Here is a 14271-nt window from a genome sequence, read left to right on the forward strand (position 1 = left end):
GACAGAGAGAGAGAGACGCCGCCGCCACCTGAGCATCCTGCGCGTCAGACGCCTCCTCCGCCGGGCTGTCAGTCAGTCAGGAGCACCGAGCTGCCACCGCTGCGAGAGGTGTGTGTGTGTGTGTGTGTGAGAGAGAGAGAGAGAGAGAGAGAGAGAGAGAGAGAGAGATTAGACCACAGTTAACATCCATTTCTTTAAACATCACCTTTAGACTAAATAACCCCCCCAAACACACATACAAGTGTCAGAAAACCAAATATTCTGATTTCTGTGTTCTGTTTCCAAAGTCAAGAATGAAAAGAATGAACTTTGATCCCCAGCTGATAAAAGTGCTCTGACATATTCATGTGGCTTTAACATTAAACTATGTTTTTATAGAAAAATAATAAACAGGTTAAAGGTCAAATACAGGCTGATGTACATTATATTCCAGTGGAAAATCAGTTTACTGATGCAGACGACACTCTGGAGAAACCGAGCGCCACAATTTAATTCATGACTTTATCTATAGAGCGGTGTAGCGATTACTTATTTTTGTAGAAGTTAGCATCACCACGGTTCCTTCGACAAAAAGCTTGTAGGATTATTGAATTTAAATTTGAAATATTGCTGAAATTGAAGTTTATGATACATACAGCAGCAAGTAAGTAAGCCAGAAGCCAATGTCGGGCTGTAAACAGACGACACCACTGAACGTCTCACCTCACAATCACTACAGATTTCTGTAAACTGATCAATGTACACGTTGTAAAGATAAAGTTAGTATAGTTTATGACTTAAGTTGAGTAAATGAGTCTCTGTGTTCCGTGTGATGATGTTTAATGTGTGTGACAACCTCCGTAGTCTCATTTAGACGCTTAAAACGCTGCTTTTAATTCAATTATGGAAAACCAATTCAAAGACCTCACAGGTTTTGAGACTAAAGGGAACCAGATGAGTAAATATTCAAACTGATTTTGGGGTTTTAGGACTACAAACTCCGCGACCCTATTGATCGATTGGCTTCAGGACATTTGTCTCTCTGCTCTCCAGTTTAATAATCAACTTCTTCAGTTTCACAAATCTTCTCGCTGAGCTGTAGAATATTAAAACTACAAGAACACATTTCAGAGCGAACTTTCTCTTTTAAATGTAAATGAATCTCCAGATCAAGAGTTAACAGGGCGGTGTACCATGCCTCCTGCAGGCCGGCTGGGTCGGGTGGCTCAGGTGAGGTCCAGACACCTGTCCTCAGGTCTGTCCACTCCTGGATGGACATTTGTTCCATTGTGATCTGAACCTGGGAAACACAAGAAATCAAAACACTGAGCACAGAACATCTTTTCATCCTGCTGCAGCTTATATTATCATTATTAATTAATTATACATTTCCAGCTGTTGAAACGTTATTTAATAGTTATTTCACTGTTAACAAACAATGAAATGCTTTATGAACCACTGATTGATCAATTACTCGTTGATAGATGCAACTGATTTTTATGATACTTTCATAAACACTGTGCAGCTGATTCACAAGCATTATTTGTTTGGACATTATAAAGTCGCAACTGATGTTTTACAAACCTTTACAACGGCTTGATAAATGTTTTATGAAGCATTTCAGCAAATTTACCATTTATGAATGATATAAAGTGTTACCCGTTTCTGCAACATTGAAAATTATTCTAAGACTGTACAACTATAGAAGAACAATACAGACGTGATATTAATAAGGCGAAATAAGAGTCGATATTCTGGGATTTTGGTAGTTTTTGAATAATATTATATGACTTTAAAGATAAGTTCAGAAAAATGAAAATTCTGGTAGTTTGGTAAGTTTCGTGTCAAAAAAACATTTCTGGAGCTTCACAGCAAAACAGTGTTGCAGCAAAAAAAAAAAGAAAGAAAAGTAAGAAACAGAAAACAGCCCTGAGATCCAAAATTGATTAGAAAAGACATTATTTAAAGCCTTTTACAATCTGAAATCTTAACTGTAGCTGCTGAGATAAAAGCTGAAAGCCTTGACTGCTCGTCGAAAACGCTTCAACGCTGTTTTGCCGTTAAGCTCCAGAAATGTTTTGTGGACTACGAAACTTCACCTCGACCTTCCTTCAGCAGGGAGATGACTGAATATTCATTTTATGGTGAACTTACCCTTTAAATTCAGGCTAATTCAGGCTCAAGATTTGCAAATTTCTGGGCAGATTTGAATCAACTTGATTGAAAAGAACATCAAGTCAGGACGCTGCGTATGAATAGTAGTTCTATCGAGGATTTATAGCACTTAGACATGTTTGATCCGGTCAGTATTTCACATCCTTATGTGTGATATATTCATATATAATCCCAGAACAGACGACCTGTGTGACATGAGCTCAGTGGGCAGTAAAGACGACCGGCCCGGTTGTTTGTTGTTTGTTGATGAAATGTTTCGCAGTGCATCAGACTGGCAGACCTGAGAGCCGAGCTAAACACGCTTCATTATGGAAATGTATTCATATCACTTTGGCTTCTATCCTCAACAGTCAACACGCACACACACACACACACACACACACACACACACACACACACACACACACACACACACACAGGTTCCTGCTGCAACAGGCTGGTGTTGTTAAGGCTGCTGCAGTGCCCGCTGAGACAATGAGGAGAGAGGGAAGGGAGACAAAGAGAGAATACTGAGGAAGATGAACTTGACCTTTATGATGTCTTGGTGAGGAGGGGTTGGAGGCATGTTGGTACTTATGAATCTGTAATGAATCTCGACTATGTGTGTGTGTGTGTGTGTGTAGATGTTGAGCTGTTAGTTGAAGAAAGGTCATCACACGGGGGGGCGACTGATACACCTGGCCGCATGCTCCCTCCCTCTTTCCCTCCATATATCCATCCATCCATCCATCCACCTATATATTTCAGCTTGGCATAAAGACTCGATAACATGGAAGCGGAAGGACTCGGTCTAAACACTGGTAACAAAAAATCGGCGGACAAATTAAAATATCTGCATTCAACGCGTACAAAAACTGATGCGAGAACATGACACACCTGACGATTTTCTGACAGCAGTCACATTCAAACACATGTATTTTGGTCGCTACAACCATCCGACTACCCGTCGAATCGGCCTCGCCTTCCACGCATGCAGGTGTAGAAACATGGCGGACCTCGAAGAAGAGGACTCCGCTCCTTCTTCAGCTATAAACGACTCATTCTAAGGTGACGTAAACACAGTGATTCTTAATTTGAGGTGATTATACACGAATGAAACCACAATTACAAATATTCCACTTTCCATTTCTACCAATAGATCCTCCTAAATTCTACGTACTGGACCTTTAAATTAATTCTGATATACGTTTACAGTGTATGCAACATTATTAAGAATTGTATACAGTATTTGTTTTTTTTAACGGTTGAGAGGCTCCTGTAATAACCTTGGTTTTATTGGCCATTGACCTATTTGTCACTTTGTGCCAAAATTTTACTTAAAACTCATGTATAAAACTGATTTCCTTTAATTCAACAGTTCTGTGCTCAGTATTTGATTTACTGCATTAAACAAAAACATCTGACAATTTTCTCCTATAAAGACTTAATTTACAGAGAATGTATAATGTCACAACAAATATATTGATTCTGCCATATAATAATCACTTAACCTGTAAGAGGAGATTTGATGCTCAGTATTTCTTTTCACTTTCTCTTCTGGATCGACCAGTATGATTTATTTCAGTGAGAATACTGAAGATAAATTTGGATTTGGTACCCGGTATACAAAGTCTTGAGGGCTTTTTGCACACCTTCATTTGCATTTTTAAGATCTGTGCTGATAAAGGAGCTGGAGAGATCTTCTGATAGCTTCCAGGTGTATTTCAGGACGTCAGTGATGCAGTTTGTTATGTTGCTAGCAAGGCCATCACTTTGTGTTGAAAGGTGGTTGTGACATATGAATTTAATTTGATTTATTTAAAATTGGTCCTCAACATATGTGATCGTTTAAGGTCAGAGTAAACAGTTATAGCAGGAAAAGGATGCAAAACAGCGCATCAAAATCATTTTGTCTCATTTGTGAGGTAAAATGTCTCAATGAAAGCTATTTTTTAAGCATATTTCAACTAATTAGGCTTACGTAGAAGTGATGAGGACAACACTGGTCATTTAATAAAGTGGAAGGGGCCAAATCCTCAGTGTCAACAGTGTAAACGACCTCTAGGGCTGCTAGCTTTACCGGAACGACACATGAACACACACATCACATCATTAATCCAAACTGTGCCATCATTCACCTCGATCTATATTCAGTCGAGATCATAGTGATAACTGACCTGCGATCAGTTTGTCAAACCACACTATGGTGGCTCCGAATAGTCAAACAACCATCTGAAGGATTTTTATGGATGCAAAAAAAATCCAGAAAAATCGTTCTTATTCCCAAAAAAATGAACGACGGACAGAAAGTGTGCAGATGTGGTTGACAGAACATCAGGTTGTATTTATGTAAATGTGCAATTGTGAAGGAAAAATACACTTTAGATCAGATAATGTCGTGGGCGGGATATTGAGTGAGATCACAGACGGGTGACTGTTCAGACTGAGAAAGGATGCTGCATCACAGCCAAAGTAGCACATTGTTAAATTAATTCATTTTATTATTTATCAGACATAAAACAAACACACAGGTACCAATAATCTGGAAAAACGCTGAATATCGGCCCGGAGAATCAGCCGACGGATAATCAGTCTACACCTTCTTATTTGAGTTTTTCACCTTGCGACACATTCTAGGAGACGTGCTGCTGTGACTAATGAGAAGCTGTAACATATAATTATGAAAAAAGCATTAGCAACAATCCAACTGGTAATTAATTACGATGTCAGTGACGCATGAACGATCTCTACACATCACCTAATGATCCTCGCTACCTTGTTTGAACTGTTTGCACAGTCTCAATAAAAAGACAAAGAGCCCCATGAATTACTCTCTCAACAACCAGTGAAAGTAAAAAAGTGGATTATTAATTCTTAAATTGAGGCAGCCTCCGTAGACCACTGAAACTGAGCTTTTTGTCAGCGCGCTGGTCCAGCTCAGGGGTCCCTTTGTTCCAGCTGCCACAGCAGATTTGGGCGTCTGTACGGAGGCCTGTCAGAAACAGGCTTATCTCTTGGGGGCCTCCCGGCACAAAGGCCCATTTAGATGCTCACAGAGAGTGAAATCTTCATTATATACCTCTTGAAAGAGAAGCGGACCTCTGCTCTTTAAGAAAATTAATTGGAGACAAGTACTTTGTTTGGCTGCCACTGAAAGTGCCAGAAACAAAGGAAAAAGGAGAATCTTGTACAGTGACACAGAGCGAGCTCGAGGATATCGATATATCAGGTCTGCTTGTTGAGATTAAGTGAGACAGTGTCATACAGTTCATGTCCAGCGGCTCTATTTCTGTCTTAATCAGTGCTTTTTTTTTCTTAAAATACACTAATTAAGTTACACAAGAGGACTACACAATACCTGAAATACAGAGCCCACAGTATCAACGTCAAGGGTTTCCATCCATCCGTCCATACAACTGTCTATTTGCGTATCTCTATATCATCCATCCATCCATCCATCCATCTGCTGGCCTTTCCCAGCCATGCCTGTAGTAAGAGTGTCAGTATATCTGCCATGGCGTCCTGCTGATGTGTATTGTGATGGGGCTGAATACTCCAGCTACCAATATGGCCTGCACCAATACTGGATTAGCCACAGTGGATTAGCTGGCTGCCCTCCTGCTGCTTATTCAAATATTGTTTCACGTATTGTCATCATTGGGGCAGAGCTCGGGCCCGGTAGCCTGCGAGCTACAGAATATTCTCAAAGAAAAAAGACGGGAAAAAATGTCTTTGCTTCCATTTCCCCCCCCGACAAAAAAAAAAAAAGCGTTCCGATTTCACTTTTTCAGCAAATGTGGACCGCAGAGGGTCGGAGGGGGGAAAACATCGATGGCTTCGGAGCGCGTCTGAAGCCCCTAGAACGGGGAGAAAAAGGAGGATGGAAAGATGATGGAAAGCAAAAACCCAACCAGGGCCAAAATCAGGCATGAAAGCGTGCCTTGATCTTTGATACATGGTGTTCTTCTTTTTTTCTCCTCTCTCCCTTTCTCTCTTTCACCCTCACATACACTTGGGAGTCAAGGCAATTGATGTGCTGCCTTTGATGGCAAAGAGAGGCCTATATTAACAGCCAAAAGACCCCATGATGAAAGGGCCGAGAAAAAGAAAGAAAATGGGTAGAAAATGTGTTATTAGAAAGAATGGCAACTCATGATAAATAGTCGAGATGGAGTGATGGTAACCAGACATCGGGGCGTTGAGGGTTTGATGGTTTAACGGCAGCGGAAGGGAAAGGCTAAGGTAGACGGAGAGCTTACCGTGCTAGCCCGGCGGTAGTAGTAGTGGTGGTGGTGGTGGCTGAGGTTGGCTTGGTGGTTCCAGTGTGTCATGCTGGTGGTCATCCTGTTAGAATGAGGGAGGTGAATACACTCGCTGCGCATCCAGGGTTCCTTCTGGTGATCCGGAGGTCTGGACGCCAGTGGACGTCCCATAGCAGAAGCGGTCGCCATCTTTGTCCCGTTGTTTGTCTTGGATATCCTCTCCTGCGTCTTCATCCCTCCCTCTTTCCTTTGATCATGCCTCCCCTCCCTTGCTCTCTGCCGTATGACATCATCACGCAGCGGTATCGACAGGCATCAAAGAAGCCACCGGGCAGGACCGTGTATCTGTCGGTCTGTGCATTTGAAAGGAGTGTAAATATGGAGCATAAAGAGTGCTGTAACCCCCCCCTGCTCCCCGCATCCACTGTTCTCCTCTCCCTGCAGATGGATGGTTTATTAGGCCGATACAAAACTATAGGCTGCACACACACACACACACACACACACACATGCACACACCCACACCACCCAACTCTCAGACGGGTGTATCCCGAGGCCCCCTGCTGTGCCGGCAGCGTTTGATGATGTGTTTAACGGATTCATTCATCCCAAAGCTTGTTCCCTTTTCTCCACCATTTTTTTTTCATCCTCCTTATCCATCTCTCCAAGCTGTTGCCGCAAAACACAAACGTGTCCTTTAGTCAACTTTGAAGCCGAATGACAGTTAATTCCTTCTCAAAAACTGATCCGGCAACACTCCGTCCTCGCGTCGCTCGCCACCCCTCCTTCCTCCCACTTTGACTCTCATCCCCTGCTCTTTCTCTCTTACCTCTTACAGCTGCTGGGTACCATTTCCAATCCTGTTAAAGTTGTATGTCCTGTGGAGGAGCCCCTTCTGTCTGTCTGTCATCTGCCTGAAAATCACATATACATGTTCCACTGTCACACTCTCAATCCTCCGCGGCAGCTGTTATCCAATCCAAGGAGATCTTTTCCTCAGAAAAACACACATAATTAGCAACAGAATGAGTCGCGTTTGACCAACATTCGTGTACCGGCAAAAAACAGAATAAAGGGAATCAAACTCTTAATCACGCTCAGAATATAGCATACGTTTAATTTAAATAACAGTAACAAACACAATTCTTGTAGAGTAATAACTGCTGTGAAGAAGAAAAGAGGTTTCAGGTTTTCAGGCTGGCTGAGAAACTGTGTGACAAAAAGGTTGTAATGCTTTGTTGTTAACACATGTTTAGTTTTGTAATGATATTAAATGTGTGTTTTATTGTATCTGGCAGTATTCTGGTTGTTGTCTTTAAAAAAAACTCTTGTAGCTTCCTTTCTTCATTAAAACCCTTAAAGGACGGTCGTTCCAAATTAGCATCTTGCTATGAACACAATGGTTTCTTGCATCGGACAGTTGTTTCAGTTTATCTACGTACGTATGTTTTTTCTGCCCCTGTCAATTAAAACATAGATAATAATAAAACAATTTCACAACTTTTAAGGCTGAATATAAGAGCGAAAGTTACACCCATTCCAGTTTTCCCTCATGTCTGAATTGTGCCATGAATCACACATTTTCCAAGTCAATAAAGTCCCTGATTGTTATAAAATTAATGAAATATATAAAAAATATGTAATTATAAAGACTACACTTTCAACAGTTGGTGAAGGGAACAAACGTCCCTTTTTACATCAGTGCAGTTGTAATTATGGACAGATTTGTTTGGATTTTCATCTTTTTTTGTTCCTTTTCTACCACATTGGTGTTGATGACTTATGTTGAGTGAGACGATGTAGTTCACTGAGATGTTTAACAGAAAATTAGATGGTATTTTACTTTAATTACGACAAACTGCGAGTTTCTTGACTCAGAAAAATATCTTTTAAATTAACAATGATCATTTGTGTGATTAATGGCACAATTCAAACGGGATCTAAAAGTTATTTGTATTTCTTTGTTCATGACAACACATATTTCTTTCTCCAAAATAAGACAACAACAACAACAACTTAACCACTGTGGCAGCAGCTGCTAAGCTAGGCTAGTTATCTTTTAGCCACACTAGTTTAGCATTTTGTCTTTATCACAGCTAGATTTAGCTAGTGCTACACTAGCTACATTCAATTATGTGAAATAAAAAACTGAATTACAAAGAGGTCAGTTAACCAAATTTGATATTTTTCAGTTGCAAAGAGAGCACTGGGAAAATTTAATTTAGATTTAGCTAAGGCTAACGGCATGCTAGCTGTCTACCCACGGAGCTTTCACGTGATACAGCAGTGTTGTCTGAGCTAACTCCCTCTGTAATTATTGTACATTTTCAAAGAAAGTAAACAATTCCAAAGATCATTTGCTAGTTCTTTTTTAGACAGATATAAACAAGTAAAGAAAGATGCAGTTTACCTTGGTGTTTCGCCTTTGTGGTGCAGTATAGCAGCCTACATTTAGGAGAAAACAACTATATTCTGAATGAAATGTGTTTACAGTCAACACTTTTTTATCAACTGTATCTATCTAACTATCTCACAGGCTGTAGTTCTGTATTCTCATAACGGCCAGTAAGCTAATTTAACACTCTGACTGAAGCTAGCAAGCTAAACCCAACACAAACCAGTGATGCTGTATTGTAGCTGACTTAAAACAGTGTTGTGCTGTTTAACTAAGCTCAAACATTGACTGTGAGAGGTCATGAACACTTCAAATACAAGTTTCTAAAAATACATATTAGAAGATGATGCTAGCAAATTAGCCTACTGTGTTTACCAGAGAATAGAGGTTTGTGACGGCCATTTTATCTGGTAGCTCACACCTGTAAGGCAAGGCAAGTTTATTTGTATAGTACAATTCAGACACAAGGCAACTCAAAGTGCTTAACAGGCGCATACAAACTACATTTAAAGACATATAAATTTAATTCAAAAGACATTAAAAATTGCATTAAAAAAGACATAAAAACAAGTAAAACATTAAGAAACAAACATCAAAACAAGTAGGCTAAAATAGAAAAAACTTAAAAGAAACAAGACTGTAGAATAAAAGTCACAATGCAGTTCAAAGACTTGAATTGCTTCAGTTAAAAGCAGTGGCAAAAAGAAATGTTTTAAGTCTTGATTTAAAAGAGGTGAGAATAGGAGCAGACCTGCATGTTGCGCATAATAACTGAAAGCTGCTTCTTCTGTACAGTAAAACGCTGTCCAATAAAACAGCCCTGTCATGACGTGTACATTGAATACGTTGATTAGTTTACAGTTAGTGGAGGTGTTGGTGCTCGACTGAATTATACTGACCAGTATTTCTATCTATTAATTCCATCTTCATCCATGTAAATGGGAAGAAAAGGAGTAATATTAGTGATTTCGTTCTAAATAATACAGTCAAGTTCAACCCTGCTGTTAAGATCATTGGGTGAATGGCAGGCTTGGTAAAGTGGCCACTGATTGCATGTTGCCTCTGGAAATTTCTAACCAACTTAATTGAATCCAATAACACCGAAAGAGTCTCGGCGATGTTCAGTTGTACGCCGAGTCTTTCACACGTCTGAGGTAGACTGAGGGGGCAAATTCATAAAAGTCTCATTAGTGAAACAGAGCTTTGATCCGGCTCCTCTTAGCACTAAAAAGAAAGAAAAGTAATTAAAGCCTTTTAGAGTCACGCAGCTGATGTCCCAGTTCCACCTCCTCTCAACAGCCCTCCTGTTCTTCTATTTTTCTCCAAGTTCTCTTTTTAAATTCACGTCTTTACTCTGCACGCCGCCCTGCCGCCTCTCTGCCCCCTCGTCCCCTCTCCTGTCTAACTAATTGTCAAGGTTCTTGTTAGCATTATGCTAAAATGCGTCTCTCTGCAGCAAAAGCCACCCAGTGATATGGAAAACACCCCCTGCAAAAGGATTATACCACTCGTGAGAGAATGAGCGAGTGTGTGTGTGTGTGGACTGGAAGAGGGGAAAGAACTGCTCCTGAATTTGCCGTTCGCTCGCGCTCTCTCCCTCTCTCCATCTTGTGATTCCTTCTCTTCTTCTGCACCAAATGTTTCTCAAAAAAACCAAGCCTCCTTCCTCTCGTCACATAAACAGCGATTTACATTCAAACAAGCAACTTCATCCCAGGTATTAAGAAAAAAAAAACCTAATTTCACCACATTAATAGAGCCCCTTAAAAAAAAATACCCACTTATTTTTCCTTGCGCAAATTACTTCCCATAATCCTAATCAACTAAACCCGTCTGCTGATTGCTCCCTCCAGGCGGGGGGACAAATAGGAAATGTTTGGAATCAATACGAGCACTCTCGGTCTACCTGTAGGATTGTTGGGGTAACGGCTAATAGCACCGAGCTGACAGGCTGTAGAGGGTTGATAAGCATTTCTCATTACTGAACCCCATTCACACAACTGGCTGCCACACACACACACACACACACACACCCATACAGAATCTCCCAGAGAAATAGATGTCCTCCAAAAAAACCCTATTCCAATCACGGTAACAATAGATATAAATAAATAAAAGAAATCATTGGCGTGTGCATCTGTTGACTGTGCGTGCGTGCGACAAAAGAGAAAAAAGCATCTGGAAAGCTACAAACTGATACCTACGGATGGACAAAACAACAGCAAAGCCTCATTATACTAACAGCTCAGCAGTAAAATACAAATTGTCGTCGCTGTCAAGACGCTTTGGGCTCAACTCGGCGGCCATTTTAGGGGCCATAATTTGTTTTCATTTGATTTTTGACACTTCATGTGCAGTGATTGTGACTGGCAAGAAATCATGTAGCATATTGTAAAACACAACTGCAGACGCACAAGGTCTCCGTGGAAACTCTGTGTTCTAGTTTGTGTTCTCGGACTCCTTTTTTCTAAGCTAACGTTAGCTGCTGTTGCTCTCTGTTGGCGGAGCTGAGAGAGAGCCAATGAAGTGAAGGTCAAATCCTTTGGACCGTCGTGGAAAATACGATCAGAGTCCGGCACAAATAAATCCACAATCCAGCGACGTTAAACAACTCCAACACGTCGTCCACAAGCTTGTGAAGGCAACCGAGAGAGAGACGGGGAAGGTCTCATTTTTCACGTCGCGCTACAATCACGTTGCTCACTTGTGGCCAATTAAAAAAGTGATTAGCACATGTAAAATACTACAAATTGTTAGCTAGGGCTGTTTTAAGAGGAGTCAAAATATTAAGTGTTGGAATATTTTGACTTATAAGGCACCGATACAGTTTTGTCCTTCACATACTCCGCTGTACTTCACTGAAACCTCCTGGTATTAACTGAGACAGGATAGAAACTCAGTGATCCGTCCGACATGTCATTCGGTTTGATCCTGACACAAATAAATTGTGTTTCTAATAATATTAACAATGGCTTTGTCCTGTAAGTGTCCCAGTAAGCCACGACAGCGTGCAGCATGAACAACAGCAGGACCCTTAAACTGAAGCAGCCAAATGGATTTCAGCCATCGTTGATTTCGTTCTTTACACTTTGTGTTTTTCCCACAACGTCTTCCTTGAAAAAGGCCTGGAAAGGCTGAAAAGGAGCGAGTGCTGAAGTGATCGGGAGTTTCCTTGTAAGGTAAGGAAAGGCCTTTATAAGGTCTGTGCTGTTGTAACATCACATGAACTAAAAGTGGAAATATTTATAGACTAAATGTTTCTATTGTTCTTGAACAGTAGTCTTCAACTGAGAAGACCGAGGTGCCACAAGATAAATCTGCAAGATGATTAATGGGACAAGAGAAAAGAACATTTTTTGCTTCAACTTCTCTCTAATCTTTGCTTTAGGTTTTATGTCTCCAACAGCTGAAATGAAACAATCTGATAAAAAAAGTTCGGTGAGAAAAAAAAAGCTATTTGTTTCAGCTCACACTGTTGTGAGGTGTGGCAAGAAGACGCTGCTTCATTTTATAGGAATCATCAGCCAGAGAAGCTCTTGATGGTTTATAAAATAGAGTTTGATGATGCTACATAGTTTCTTAATGTGGACAGTTTGACTGTAGGACACAATCTTCATCATTAGGTGGAAATTTGTCTTGAAAACTCCAATCATTCAAAGAACGTTTGTGTGGAGAAATGCACACAGATTTTATTCTTGTACCTACAGCTCTGTGGCCAGTGGGCGAATTTCATTTTTTCAGTGGGATTTAACAGCAACATGAAGCTAGGATAGACATTTCCTAATCAGCTCCTTACTATGATTGATGAGGTCTATTTCCTGCCAAAATAAGAGGGTTAGGGTTTTTTACATGACTGATTACTGAGTTTGGAGGTGGCATTGGTTGGGGTCTCTGATAGAGGAGGGGATGACACTGCACCTCCATTCACCAATCACAGTTAAGAAACACCTGATGAAAGTGTGATGTTGGGTTATTCAGCGTGTTGTCTGGCATCTGTCAATCAAATGTGATAAAACCACGCCCACACAGCTCTCATGAAGATTAGCTGAGTGATAAACTCTTAATAATTCATAACAAAAGTTGCTTTTTTTTCTAACTTTAACTCTGATTGTTGCTTATTTAATCATAAATATGAGCAGTTACGATTGCAATGCTTCAGCTCTGTGACGCAGTTTTGAGGGGTCTGTTATCGTGATTTAAACACCATGTAAGTAAGCGAAAGTAGACCCGGAGTCCTCGAAAAGACTCAACAAATTCGAGCCTCGACGTGTTCATCCTGCGCTGTGAGCGAGAGGACTACAGTCGTGAGGGGGTTGAGGCTATTGTTGGGGTAAAGTGAGACAAATGAGGCCCTGGAGAGCACTACTTAGCCACTCATAAAGGTCAGATATGGAGCCACACCAATTGATGCTAATCCTGACCCCAGGGACCGTGTGCACATGCGCCCGTGGATGCAATTGTTTCACAGGCCTGTGACATTTAAACCTGAATACGCGCTTCGGTCCTGTGTGGCAGAACAGTGTGTGCGTGTTTGTGTGCCTATCTGGCTGGACGGCGGCGAGCGTCGGACGCGGCCTCGGGGGCAATTAAAACATCAGAGGCTGTTTTCTCCCGTCGACGGCACCGAGCGGTTAGCGCTGCAAAATATTCTCTTAATTCTAATTATGCTGTTCCCCGTTAAACATGTCAAACTTTCAGATTCTACAGAGTGCTTTTTTAATTAACGGGAAAACAAATATATTTCAATATCATTTGTTTCAAAAAGCATTCAGTGCTGATAAATAATTACATCCGAATTAGGAGGAAATTACACTTTTATTATGTTCTTTTTTTTTTTTTTCTAAGACATAAGGACTTCACCTTGCAGGCAGACATATCATTAAGATGCCACCGCTGTGATATCATTATGAGGCATCACTGTACGTTCGCCATTATGTAGGCTCCCCCACACACTCTAATTGGCAATGTACTAATAACACACAGGCAGGCAGAAAACATGCAGTCCTGTCCCCTTGTGTTGCCTGTCAGCAGGTCACACTGATTGGGGCACCTGAGCGTCAGCGGCAATGCAATTTGTGAGTTTTTAGCTGAATGTAGTGGAGATAACGACTGGCGGGTCACAACAACAGTTCATCCCGAGTGTAATGAGCAGAGAGGAGCTCACAGTTGTGTTAATGCTTGTGTGTGTGTGTGTGTGTGTGTTATGTGTACGTGACAGAGTCCTCACTGAGAACAATGCCGCTGCGGTTACACTGCACCATTTCTGCTTTAGCTTTCACTGGATTTTCCCCTACGTTCAGTTCTGATGAGTCTACCCCAAAAATCTCTAAAGGAGGCAAAGTTCTCCTGGTGATATCTTCAAAAGACAACAGCATGAAAAGCGCGGTGACCTTTGCAGAAAAGTCTCCGAGGACGCAGAGCAGGGACCCCAGATACTTCTGCAGAGACATGGGCACGATGGTCTGAGTTAAACTTGTAAAG

This window comes from Sparus aurata, chromosome 1 (genome assembly GCF_900880675.1).
Source record: "Sparus aurata chromosome 1, fSpaAur1.1, whole genome shotgun sequence".
In the NCBI taxonomy this organism is placed as follows: Eukaryota; Metazoa; Chordata; class Actinopteri; order Spariformes; family Sparidae; genus Sparus; species Sparus aurata.